Raw genomic sequence first — 13,540 nt, forward strand, 5'->3', positions numbered from 1 at the left:
CAAGTTGGTTGAGTTTAAGAAGGTTAGGTAGTTCTAGCCAGTCAAGTTTCTTTAGGTTAAGGCAGTGATGAGTACGGTAAGGTGAGCCAGTAACAAATCTAGCGATGTGGTTATATGCGACTGAGAGTTTGTTGAGCTCATTTTTATTGAGGAAGGATAGGATAGGGGAGGCATACAGTAGGGTGGATAGAAGATGTGACCGTGCTATGGTTAGTTTGGAATGTGGAGTAAGAAAGTTTTTGATTCTGTACAAGGAGCCTAGTTTCTTGTTCACCATTTTAATAGTTTGACTAATGTGAACATCAAATTTGAGCTTGTGGTCTATAGTAACACCAAGCAGTTTGGTGTTAGTGACAGGCTCGATGATGGTGCCATTGGTAGACTGAACTTGAAAGGTCATATTGTTAGAATAAGGTGGATGAAGCCCTATGGGGGTTCGACACGTGGGGAAGATAAGAAGTAGCTTGGTTTTTTTGGGATTTAGGATAAGTTTCCTTTCTGAAAACCATTTTTCAACTGCTGCAAAACAGTGTTGGGTGACTTTTTGGAGATTATGGAGAGAGACATCAGAACAGATCAGGGTGGAGTCGTCTGCATATTGAATGCAGGTTGCTTGTGAGATGACTGAGTGTAGGTCATTTATAAATACAGAGAAGAGAAGGGGACCAAGTATGGAGCCTTGGGGGACTCCTATGGTATTAGAGAACAGGTTAGATAATGTGCTTTGCCACTGGACTGCTTGTTTTCTGTCAGAAAGGTAAGCTTTAAACCAACTAAGGGCCAGGTTGTCGAGGTGAAGGGATTCAAGGGTGTGGAGCATTAGTTGGTGATTGACCATGTCAAACACTTTTGACAGGTCAAGGAAGAGAGCATAAGTAATTAATTTGTTGTTCCGATTTTTGTTTATTGAGTCAACAAAGGAAAGGAGGGCAGTCGTGGTACTATGATGGGGACAGAAACCATGTTGAGTTTTTGACAGGAGATTGTTAAGGGTAAGGTAGTGTAGGATTTGCTTGTGGACACACCTTTCCATAATTTTTGCTATAGGCGACAATATTGCAATCGGTCTATAGTTAGATGTATCCATAGAGGCACCTCCCTTGTGAAGAGGGATGACATATGATATTTTCCAGATTGAGGGGATGGTGGCCTCCGTGATGGTTCTATTTATTAGGATTGAAATGGGATAGGCAATTACATCGGATGCTAGTTGTAGGTATTCAGCTGGGAGACGATCAGCCGATAGGGAGGATGGTTTGAGTTTCTTTAGTAGATTTCTAATATAGGAGGTGGATATTGGTTGAAAACTGAAGGCTGGTAGATTCTTTCCAGTAGGACTGGTTAAGGAGGTGGAGGAAGTAGGTAACTGACTGGCTAGTGCCTGAACGGTCTCAGTGAAGAAGGAGTTAAAGGAATTAGCGATAACTACAGGATCTTTACCTATAAGTTTTTCTGGGGTAGGGCTAGTAGATTTCCCAGAGTATAGGAGGTTATTGAAACCCGCCCAAAACTTCTTTGGATTATTTTGGTGCTTATCCTGAAGATGATGGAAGTAATTTTTTTTATCACGGGTAGTATATGCCTTTGTTGAGTTTCTTAGCTGCTGAAATTTGATACGGTCTAGGGGTTCTTTGGTGGTACGCCAGTTTGCCCAGGCCTGGTCTCTAAGCTTAATTTTAGCTTTGGTGTCGTTAGTTAGCCAAGGTGCAATCCTGATTTTGGCTCTAATTGATCGTTAGGGTGCATGACAGTCCAGTATTTTAAGGAATGTGTCATTAAAGTGTGTAACACTCTCATCAATGGGAAGTGTTTTTAGGATGGACCAGTTACAGGATTTGAGTTCTGTTAGAAATTGTTCAAGGACAAATTTTTTCTTGTTCCTAACTAGCTTATATATAGGAAGGTTTTTACATATCATCTTATGTTTTATGATAAAGGTGATAAGGTGGTCACTAAGATCATTAGGGAGGGTCCCTGTGGTATAGGTAGATGTGTCTTTATTGGTGAGAATCCAATCAATAGTGCTTTCTTTTTGTTGAGAATTACCTATTCTTGTGGGAGATTTTATATTTTGGGAGAAGCCATACAGGTTAATGGGGCAGGGGTTTATCTGGTCAGAGTACTGGGACCAGTCAAGGTTGAAATCCCCTAGTACTATAGTTTCTTGAGGGTAGTTAGAGGTGAGCCAGCTTAGGGTTTGCTCCACAGTTTCTAAGTTTTTCCCAGGTGGGATGTAGACTATGATGAGGTTGATGCTCTTTTGGTTATTTAGGCAAATTTTTAGGGCAGTTAGTTCCATATTGGTGACCTTAGGGGGTTGTATAGGATTAGTAATGATATTCAGGGTGCTTCTAAACATTACGGCTATTCCTCCCCCCCTTTTTTTTATCCTATCAACCCTGAGTATATTGTATCCAGGTGGAAGAATTTCTTCGTCCTTAGTAGATGGTTTGAGCCATGTTTCTGTTAGACACAAGATGTCTGGGAGATGAGTGTCTATCATAGCATGTAGGTTATGTACTTTGTTGTTTATGCTTCTTAGATTGAGATGGAGGATGAGGAGGGAACTAGCAGTTCTTGGAGTTAGGATGGAGGTAACTGAGTCTGAATCAGAGGATGGTCCTGGGTTGGGGTGAATATCACCATCTTTGGTAATACTTGCTTTCAGATGGTCAAAGAGTCGTAGTAGTTTACTTAGTATCTTCAGGCCTGTTTTTGAAGTGGTAATTTTAGGGTAGCGCTGGGTGAGATACACACTTTTGGGGCAGAATATAGTAGTGGTGCAATTTGAAGGTGGGATCAGATTCAAGGAAGGGGTTAGGTGGGAGCAGGTGTGACCATTTGGGAATTGAATACCCAACAATGTTTGGTTTTCATAGCATGATAGTATATGTGTAACCATTAGAAGAAGAGGTATAAGTGGGATGATGAACTTCATTGTTTTGCCCCAGATGTAGAGAAAGGATGGTTAATATTATGTGAGGGCCAACAAGCTGATTGGTGATTAGATGGAGATGTGGGAGGAGGTAAATTAACTAGAGGGAGGCTATGATTGGTTCAGAGATTAAGTGGGGTGGGATTATGGACAAAATAAATATAGCTATAGTGGGGGCGGGTGGGATATGGGGGCAGGGTGGGGAGCGTAGCGAGCCCGAGCGTAGCGAGGGCGAAGCGGAGTGGGGATACACCGGACAGGAGTTTACAGGGTCCTAAAGTCAGCTGCCGGTAGGTACAACGCTTGCTAAAGTGGAACAGCTAATTCACTGTAATCATTGTTTGATTTTGAACACTTTAGTGGAAATTAGGTTAGGTTTTGTATCTACTACTAAGTAAAGCAAAAGCTTTATTTCAGTAAACAGTAGTAGATTATATTTCCACTACTGGTTATTTGTAGTTGGACAAGGGCTGCCAGAATAAGTGGGAGAGGTACTGTTTTGTCCCTGCATGCGAAACGCTTAACAATAATTACATAGATGTAATGAGGGTATTTTTACCCTAATTGCTTGGGGAATTAGTTGACTAGGAAAGAAGTCCGTTTAGTTTGCTTGTGCATTCGCACCGGAGTCCCTCTGCGCCTCCACCGGATGTGTAGGAGCCACGCGGTCAGTGTATAGGGGGCTGTTTAAGAAAGATGGAAAAAACATAGGTTATACTACAGGTATTGTAGTGTATTAGTTGAGGAAGACCTATGTCTTATGCAGTGTAATTCAGTATTTAGAGATAGCAAGTAGAGAAGTTCTTGTAAGGTTAAATACAAAGCAAGTCAAGTATGCACATGTTAGGCAATGTAAACTTTCAGTACAGTGAATCCTGATTTATAGCAGGATACTGCTACAGCTATAGAATTGTGGAGTTAGGTAGTACAAATTACTGACAAAAAGCATAAACTCTTATAACCTTAATCAGTTCCGTTACGCCTAACAGGCCCCTAGTAGCCGAAATGTACGCTTTTCGGTAATAAAAACAAGAGTCACTGAGTCCAGTATTCATGTGGCAAACTGCATATTTGTTAAGATAAGTAACGAAGCCTCCATAAATTACACTATTGATATACAAGATATGGATAGTTCAGCAATGTCAGTTACATGTAGTAGTTACGATTACACTGGCTACTATAAGATTATGGATAAAAACAACTGTCGCTAAGCCTCTCTTCTACCTATGTACAGGAGCTGCTAAAACCACACAGCGAACAAATCAACAGGGTCAAAGCTAAAACAAGTCCAGCTACTTGAAAATTGCAAAGCAGCAAGTAAATATTCAACTGAGGCTCTTATAATTCATAGTACAAGTTTATACTCGAGTCTATTCAGTAACATGCTGTCGCTAGCGTTAACGCTGTGAACGCCTCAGATATGGCAGCAGTTAAATAAACAGTTTACTGTTGCATGAGGAAATTTGGTTAAATGCAAGCACATTAGTACTAAAAATACAGGTTTATCCTAGAAAATTGCATACCTTGAGGTAGGAGATGGCGACCAAGCAGGGAGACACAAACAGTACCTTTCTGTTTTTTTTTTTTTTAGATTTTAAAAATGGCGGTAGAACTAATAGGACTTTAAAAAACTCTCTGACGTCAGGGGGATACACTGGACAGGAGTTTACAGGGTCCTAAAGTCAGCTGCCGGTAGGTACAACGCTTGCTAAAGTGGAACAGCTAATTCACTGTAATCATTGTTTGATTTTGAACACTTTAGTGGAAATTAGGTTAGGTTTTGTATCTACTACTAAGTAAAGCAAAAGCTTTATTTCAGTAAACAGTAGTAGATTATATTTCCACTATTGGTTATTTGTAGTTGGACAAGGGCTGCCAGAATAAGTGGGAGAGGTACTGTTTTTTCCCTGCATGCGAGACGCTTAACAATAATTACATAGATGTAATGAGGGTATTTTTACCCTAATTTCTTGGGGAATTAGTTGACTAGGAAAGAAGTCTGTTTAGTTTGCTTGTGCATTTGCACTGGAGTCCCTCTGCACCTCCACCGGATGTGTAGGAGCCACGCAGTCAGTGTATAGGGGGCCTAATTTCTTGGGGAATTAGTTGACTAGGAAAGAAGTCCGTTTAGTTTGCTTGTGCATTCGCACCGGAGTCCCTCTGCACCTCCACCGGATGTGTAGGAGCCATGCGGTCAGTGTATAGGGGGCCTAATTTCTTGGGGAATTAGTTGACTAGGAAAGAAGTCCATTTAGTTTGCTTGTGCATTCGCACCGGAGTCCCTCTGCACCTCCACCGGATGTGTAGGAGCCACGCGGTCAGTGTATAGGGGGCCTAATTTCTTGGGGAATTAGTTGACTAGGAAAGAAGTCCATTTAGTTTGCTTGTGCATTCGCACCGGAGTCCCTCTGCGCCTCCACCGGATGTGTAGGAGCCACGTGGTCAGTCTAGAGGGGGCTTGTGTTATGGTGGCATATTTCAATCAAATGGTGGGTGGTGCAGTCAAAATGCTCGCAGGCGGGGTTTGGGAGGGGCTTGCTACTGCACATCTGGTGGGATAATACACTTCAATTTCGCCAAAAATGGAATATCCTGAGCCCACGTGACTGATCGCCGATTCGCGGAAAACCCATCCTTCAGTCACAGATCAGAAAGTGGCTGGCCTCTTTTGATAACAATTCAGTCGGAGGACTTTACATATAAGAAGAACCGATTTGGTTTCAGCCACCTGGCCGTCTGATCCGAGGTGAAAAGAGGGTTTCCGGTCCAAAGGACCAATCTCTTGTCCAACCTTCCCTTATGACTGTGAGTTCCGCAACAGAGTGGAATTCTCTATAATGTCCAAGTGTGTAGTCTAAACAAGTCCCATTAATTCTTCAAGCAGCCACCTCCTACAAAGCCAACTGCTTCTCCAGATGACTTGCACAGACTCTACTGAACAGCTGTTGTCCAACCTTCCGTTATACTGGGTTGGGAGGTTGGCATAATAGCTAAGGTGTTTTGTTTGCAGATACAAGGTATAGGGTTTAATTTGGCTAGGCATGAAATGGCCTACAAATGCAGCTATCTTATTACTTAACCTATGATCCTATGAATAAACAGAGATACTGTATAAAGGTGGAAAAATAAAATCTGACCATGTACCAATGTTTTTTTTTTTTTTTGCTTAGCTGTAAAAGGAACTATTAATCAGAATCAAGTGGGTCAGAATAGCTGTCCCATGAGGAGTGTGATTCTGGCAATAAAAAAAAAATATCAATGTAATATACTGCAACAGGCCAAAGTAAGGGAGTGACGCTACATATGATCACCCAACAGTGAGTAATTAGAAGTAAACGATTTAGAAATGAGATGCAGTAGTCTTGATAAAGAGTGGGTGAGATAAATGAGTATCAGATGATCATTGGAGGGCATGTTTGAAAAGATCATTTGGTGGAGAGTTTTCATACATTGTTGGTGAATTGGTGGAAACAAAAGGATAAATAGCAGTGTGCTTAACTGCATAAGGTCTTTGGCAGCCATTTTACTGATGCTTGCAGTACAGCTGGATCTGTTGGCTAAATTCAAGGACCATCCACTTTGCTAAAGTATAGAATCATATAGTTCCTTGTGGGAAGTAGCTATTGTTCTATAACAACTACCTATTTGCATTAGGTAGGGGTGCAACTAGGCAATAACAATACAGGTATATAGATTTAAAGGGATAAAATGTCATCTGTGTTATCTTTCAAACTGTCATAGTGCACTTCACTTTAAAACCTGTAAATGGCTTTTCCAAAATGTATAAACATATAACTATAGCCATTTCAATAAATGTGGCATATGTTGTTACTATAAGCAGCCTTGCGAATAACAGTAAATGAAGTTTGTCATTCACTGTGAATAATGTTTACAAAACTTATCACAGTGAGGAAACTTTCATCAATATGGAAGTGCTTCTACATAAAAGACTTTGAAAAAGGCCAGAGAAGCAGGGCAGAAAAAGCAAACTACAAGGGTAGGGCTATATAGAGGCAGGGGGCCTTTGAAGAGTTCCAGAATGGAGAACACTTGTCTACAAGCAGGAACCTCTTGCCACAAAAATGAATAACTTTTTATGGGGAGATATCTCACTTTATAACCAGAACACTTACAAAACAACCCACTTAATAGAAAAATGGAAGAAAATTGTGAATGGAAGGCTGGGTACTGGCTTACTCAAAATGTCAAATATATTATAAGCTAAGAAAAAAATGATTTTTTTCTGTCTTCTTCTTCATCTTCTTTGTTTCTTTAGCAAGCAAGAGTTTTATATGATGATAGCAAACTAGCTTAACTACTGCAGTCATGTTTGGAGGAGTACAGTCCAGCAAATCTGAAAAATAAAAGAGAAGGGGATGAACAAGGCCTGAAGCCCTACTGCTGTCCCATTCATGATAGAGATAACAGAAGGGAGAACAGGAGGGTAAGACAACACAGCTTCAGTCTAAAGGGCTGAGGCTCAGTCTTAGCATCTTTCATAATATTGCCTGCCAAAACATTAATAATCCTTAAGTCACAATCAGTGCGAGATTAATTAATAACTTTTGGCTCTGCTATTTCCAACAATTTGGTTCACACTATTGATTTAAAGAATTCTGGTATGTTAGTAGAAGGAGAAATAAAGAACACTTTGCTGTCTACTGGCGGATAACAGTATGCTCTGTTGCATGCACACTATTTTAAAAATATCTTTGGTGTATCATGGTGTTATCAGTGATTATTTATTCTACACAGTATGAGTGGAATGTGTTCACAAAATCCTGTACATGTGAAACCAGTTCTTAGAAGAATGAGGCAACTAGAAACACTGTGCTAGAGGCATGGTCACATTCTTTTTCACTTCTATGGAACACTCAAAGGACAGAGAGCCAAAGGTTTAAAAGAAATCAGTAAAGTAACAAACTGTAGGCTTCAGAAAGGGCTACTGCTGTGGTACTCCCTAACACAGGTGGGAAACTAGTGGCAGATGCCCTTTCTGATTCAGAGAGAGAGAGGTCTACTGCAGTGATTCTATTCAGTCAGCAGATTCATCATGGTAGGCCATCTCTACAGCCATGTTAAATGTTAATGAGGCATTTCCAGGGTAAAGCTAATGCTAATTAACCGTTTGCAGTCCCCAACAAATGCTAGTCATCTGTAACAATTCAGAGAGTTGCTTGGCTCTTTGAATTAGTACAACAGGATTCTTCAATGATCACGGCCAAAATGTTCCATTTCCCCATTACAGTCAATGAGGGATATTGCATTAAAAGATTGAGCGGTATGTGGCTGTGGAAAGGTGGTGGTGGGGTGAGCATGTTTATATTTGTGTGGCTTTGTGTGTGTATGATTGCAAGGGTATAAGAAGTCACAGATAAGTTGTGTGTGTGTGTGTGTGTGTGTGTGTCAATGTTTATGTCTCCCTATTTTATTGCAATAATGGAGGTTAGTTAGGGAAGTGATATAGCAGTTGTTTGTGATTTTGTGTGTGTGTGTGTGTGTGTGTGTGTGTGTGTGTGTGTGTGTGTGTGTGTGTGTGTGTGTGTGTGTGTGTGTGTGTGCATGGGTGAATGGGTGAGTGTTCCCTTGAGTGTGACTGGGTAGGGGAGATGTCAGGAACAGCGAATGTCAGTGTTTTGTGTGAGGATGTCTGTGAGTGTGTGTGTGTGTGTGTGTGTGTGTGTGTGTGTGTGTGTGTGTGTGTGTGTGTGTGTGTGTGTGTGTGTGTGAATGAAGGTGTTATGCATGCCAGAGCAAAGAAAGAGTCATTAATGGTAAGGGGAATAACACTGTTTGTAATTATCAGTGCTATAGACATGCAAATTAATCAAAAATGAGGTCTGCTTCATTGTAGCTTATCATATCTCTAAATAACATTTTAAACAATCATATAGACTTCCCCTTTTGGCTGCAGAAATTAATGCTCATGTTGGAATGATTCTTTCTAAATTTTAGGGGCAAGTCCCTTCAGAAAAGTACAACAGATATGATGTGATATGAATATAATTTATAGGCTTCTAGCAAAGGTTTGACATGTTTAAATACACCTGCTTCAAAATTAAGGTATTTTATAAGCAGGGGTTTTTTTTTGTTGAATGATCAGTGGGAAGACCCCTGTTAGGGTAGGTGCAGACATTTTTCTTTTGGTAAAGAGCAGGAAGGTGGAACAAATGCCATCAGGCAGCAGAATAATGATAACTGGTTAAAGAGGAAAAGACTCTGGGGGAAGGGGGGATTTAATAAAGACTACATGGGCTTTTTTTCCGTGTAGGCATAGTGGCACACTGCTTACACAAAGTAAGCAAGTGTGCGATCCACAGAAGCATCCATGGCATGCAAATGAGGGAGGTAGACTGATCCAGCAAGCAGATAGGCAGTCCTGCAGACGTTGTGTTGGTGTCAATAAAGTACACAGAAAGATTTTGTGTACAGGATGTTAAACAAACAACAGGGGCTGTAAAAGTGCATTTAGAAGGACATAAATATCATAGCAGACACAGATATGAGTAGAACTATCCACTGTGTGTCCAAAACAATATGGAAACTAATTTAAAATGTTTTTTTTTTTTTTTTTTAATAATTAAGGTATGTTTGTGTGGTACATCACAGTAAGCAAATATGCCATTATGAAAAAAAAATAAAAAGGGTGTGAAAATATAATGTAGTAGTATGTGACAGTAATGCATGATAGGACCCTATGTGGAGTATCTACAATGCTGGAATGGTGCTGTTGTGAAGGAGGCAGGGGCGGGAACTGTGCAGTATCTAAGAAGTGTTGACGGATCCCCATGCAAATGATGTGTGGTTACTGAATAGCACAAATGGGTATCCGTGTCCGCAGATCCCATCCATGAAGGCACAGAACCATGTTGGTGTTCCCAGAAGAGGTAGCTGACATGGAAAGGGGGTGTGTTGGCAGACTCAGTGGAGTACAGTGGCACCTGTTTGCATTGCATGGCTCTCTGCTGAGCAGAGGGGTGTGTCCAGTGACTGGTAAGCTTTGTTTATCCTCGAGGTGTGTGTTTCAGCATGTCTTTATGTGTTTCTATGGTGCACCATTGTGCTGAGCATGCTTGTCCATGGTGATGTGTCTACTGACTGCTGGGCATTGTTTATCTTTGTGGCTCAGTTTGGGTGGCATGCAGCAGTGATGAATGACGAAGGCTGTAAAAAAAATGTCTGAGAAAGCCAATGATATATTAATCATTGATTACCCCTGAGTCACTTAAACTAGGTCCATTAAAACCCCTTAATGATGTACTTGGCAAGTGGAATGCATCATAGGTAGCCAATCACACAGGCTCTATCTACAGCAGAACACTATAAAGGTTGCATACACACTACAATCTGATTTCTCCCCCATACTCTGAACCAGTGGAGAACAAACTTGGGATTTTTAACTGAAGGAATGCTAGGGGCTGCTGCAGGTCTGCTACATCTGTATGTTCCAGATGCTGAGTTCAGTGCTGATGCTGCTGCTGACAATAGGCCTACACTGAAAAGGAGAAGAGTGATCAGGCCCAGGGAAACCTTCCAGGAGCTACATGAGATGGAGATTGTAGAGAGCTACAAGGTGGACAGGGACATACTACAAGAACTCACTGAGCTCTGCCACCCTTAAGTCAGACCTAGAGCCAATAGAGGGGAACCCATCCCTGTGGAAACAAATGTATGTGTAGCTTTTAGGATACTAGCTACAGGTACTTTCCAAAGTCCAGCTGGAGACATGATGCTCGCAGGCATCAATATCCAAGAAACTCCACCAGTTCCTAGATGCCATGCTACCACATGATAGTGAGCACATGTATTTACCCCACACCCCTGAGGAGAGGGTCAGCAATATGCAACACTTCTACTGTGTGGCACCTTACCGTGAGGTACTGGATGCCATAAATTGCACTCATGTACACATCAAGGTACCATCTGGTGAGGAGGGTAGAATCTATGTCAACTGCAAGGGGTATCACTCCATCAACTCCCAGGTTGTGTGCAATCCCCAGGACATTATCATGAATATGTGTGCTGGCAGCCCTGGCAGTCATCACGACTCCCATATCTGGCACACATCACAGCTGTACCAGACATTTGCTAGGGGGAACATCCTGCATGGCTATTTACTAGGTGATGCTGGGTATGCACTGGAACCATGGATGATGACACCCATCAGAAATGCACACACAAACTAGGAGTGTGTGTCTGGGCTACTGAAGTCACGGTTCTGGTGCCTCAATATATCCGGTGGAGCCCTGTAGTACTCTCCAGCCACATGTGCACAGATGTTCACAGTATGTCCAATGCTACACAATATGATCCTGCAGAAACAACTGCAGCAGGATCAGCAAAGAGAAGGAATACACTTCCCCTCACCAGTGCCTAGGTTCCCACAGCCATACCCACAGGGGGACTCAGAGGAGGAACCCCCTGAGGTTGTCCCTGTAGGCAGATATAGGTGTGCCCAGTATGTCCTGGCCTTGTCCAAGAAACAACACATAGCACATGCATTGACAACCTTGGGCCCAAGAGACTGACACCTTACTCCGACTCGCATACATATCATAAAAATAATGTCATCCAGCCCACACAACCTGAACCTAACCATGTATTGGCTGTCTACTGTGTGCATCAGACAGAGTCAGCCCTGAACTACAAGTCTGTCAACTACTGCAATCACAAGGTAAGTCACTCTCCTATACATCACTTGTAAGGGGTACTACAATATAGTAGCTTATGTATGGACCTGTTGCATGTATACAAATGAATATAGTGAGTTGCTGGGCTACTTGCAGAGATCTAATAGCCACTTGCGACAACAGGTACTCCGTCCAATAGTATGTGCCCCATAATATTCACTAGACCACATGGCTGGAAAATCCACTACAGTATTCAAGGGAGATGGCAAACAGTGGGATCACAGGACAGTCAAACAACTGTCTATGCCAGCAGAGCGTAGACACCCCTATCACATCAGTGTTCCAATACAACTACTATAACAGTAAGTTTTCAATGATATATCAGCAGATGTGACATTTGTAGGGCTGTGTCAGCGAACCTGGCCACACGTATTTTCCACATAACACAGGGGTGACAATGTATGTCAGTATGCTGTTAATACTGTGAAGAATGAAACCTCACTGTCTGGTGGCTGGTGTGGCTCACTGGGATAGGGACATTAGCATGGATGATGGTGTTGATGGTTTGAATCTTGCAGCATCTATATCTGTTGCATGTGAGGAACTCGTATGGTGGTATTCCCACAGACTGTCAAACCCCTCAATCTGCTACTGCAAGAAAGCTGGACAAAGCCAGACAGAATAGGGTGACAAAGAGCCACAACTACAGACAGACATTGCACATGCTCTGCTGAACCTAGAAGGTGGCTAGTATAACAGCAGGTTGCAACAGGACAGATTAGCTGCAGGATGTAAAGGTCATCACTTAAATGTGTTAGTAGTTACAACAATTCACTGACTGCAATTTACAGTATTTTATCGGAAAACCAAAAATGTATGAGGAGCAGACCAGACATATGGGGAAAAATGCTAGACATTCTGCAAAAACATGTACAGAGAGAGGTATGCAGACTGCCACCCTGTGTGTGTGGTGTTACATCATGTACCCCAGTCAAATTATACCTGTCAACCTCTTAAAACATGAAATCTGGACAAAGCCATAAATAAACATGGGACAAAGGCCTAAAAGTAGGGACAGTGAATAAATATTGCTCTTACAAAATTAGAAAGTTGATACAATAACAGGTCTTGCATTACCATGGATTTCCTGATGGGTATTGTGTCTGAAACTCAAACGTCTGTCATTATTTCTAACTTCAGTCTGTAATGATTTGCCACTAATTTTCCAGAAAACCACAGTTTTATGAAAAACGGACCAAAACTATGAGGCAAAAATCTGGGCAATCTGAAAAATCTGTACATTTGAGAGGTATGAGTCACATATTAACTACAGCAAACAGCCAGGGAGTGCCATGGACAAGTACAGGAAATGCTGTACTGTGGAAACGTGCAGCAGCCAATGTCTGCTGCACACAAAATCCCAGACCGGAGCACCAGTAGCTCTGGCCTGGAGGCACCTTGTAAGTACAGACAGTCACACTGGCTATGCTCCTACACTTAGCTAACCTGAGCACAAGTCTGTTGTTTCTTCGTCACAAAGACCTGCTGTGTGGAAATATTTCTGTATAAACAAACAGCTACATATACATCTCTGTCTGTCCCTTTCTCCTTCACACATGATTAATGTATCTATCAGTATATGGCATATATATATATATATATATATATATATATATATATATATATATATATATAGCTGTATAAAGTACAATGAAAGTACAATGATACACAGACTCTGCAGGTATATCTACATAACACATTTACATGGCATACACACACAGCAACAGAAAATGAGACATCCCTGTTCTACACACACACACACACACACACACATATATATATATATATATATATATATATATATATATTTATGTATGTGTATATATATATATATATATATATATATATATATATATATATATGTGTGTGTGTATATCTATATATCATTTTATATATATATATATATATATATATA

Source organism: Protopterus annectens, chromosome 5.part0 (genome assembly GCF_019279795.1).
Source record: "Protopterus annectens isolate FY-2018-M chromosome 5.part0, PAN1.0, whole genome shotgun sequence".
NCBI classification, from domain to species: Eukaryota; Metazoa; Chordata; order Ceratodontiformes; family Protopteridae; genus Protopterus; species Protopterus annectens.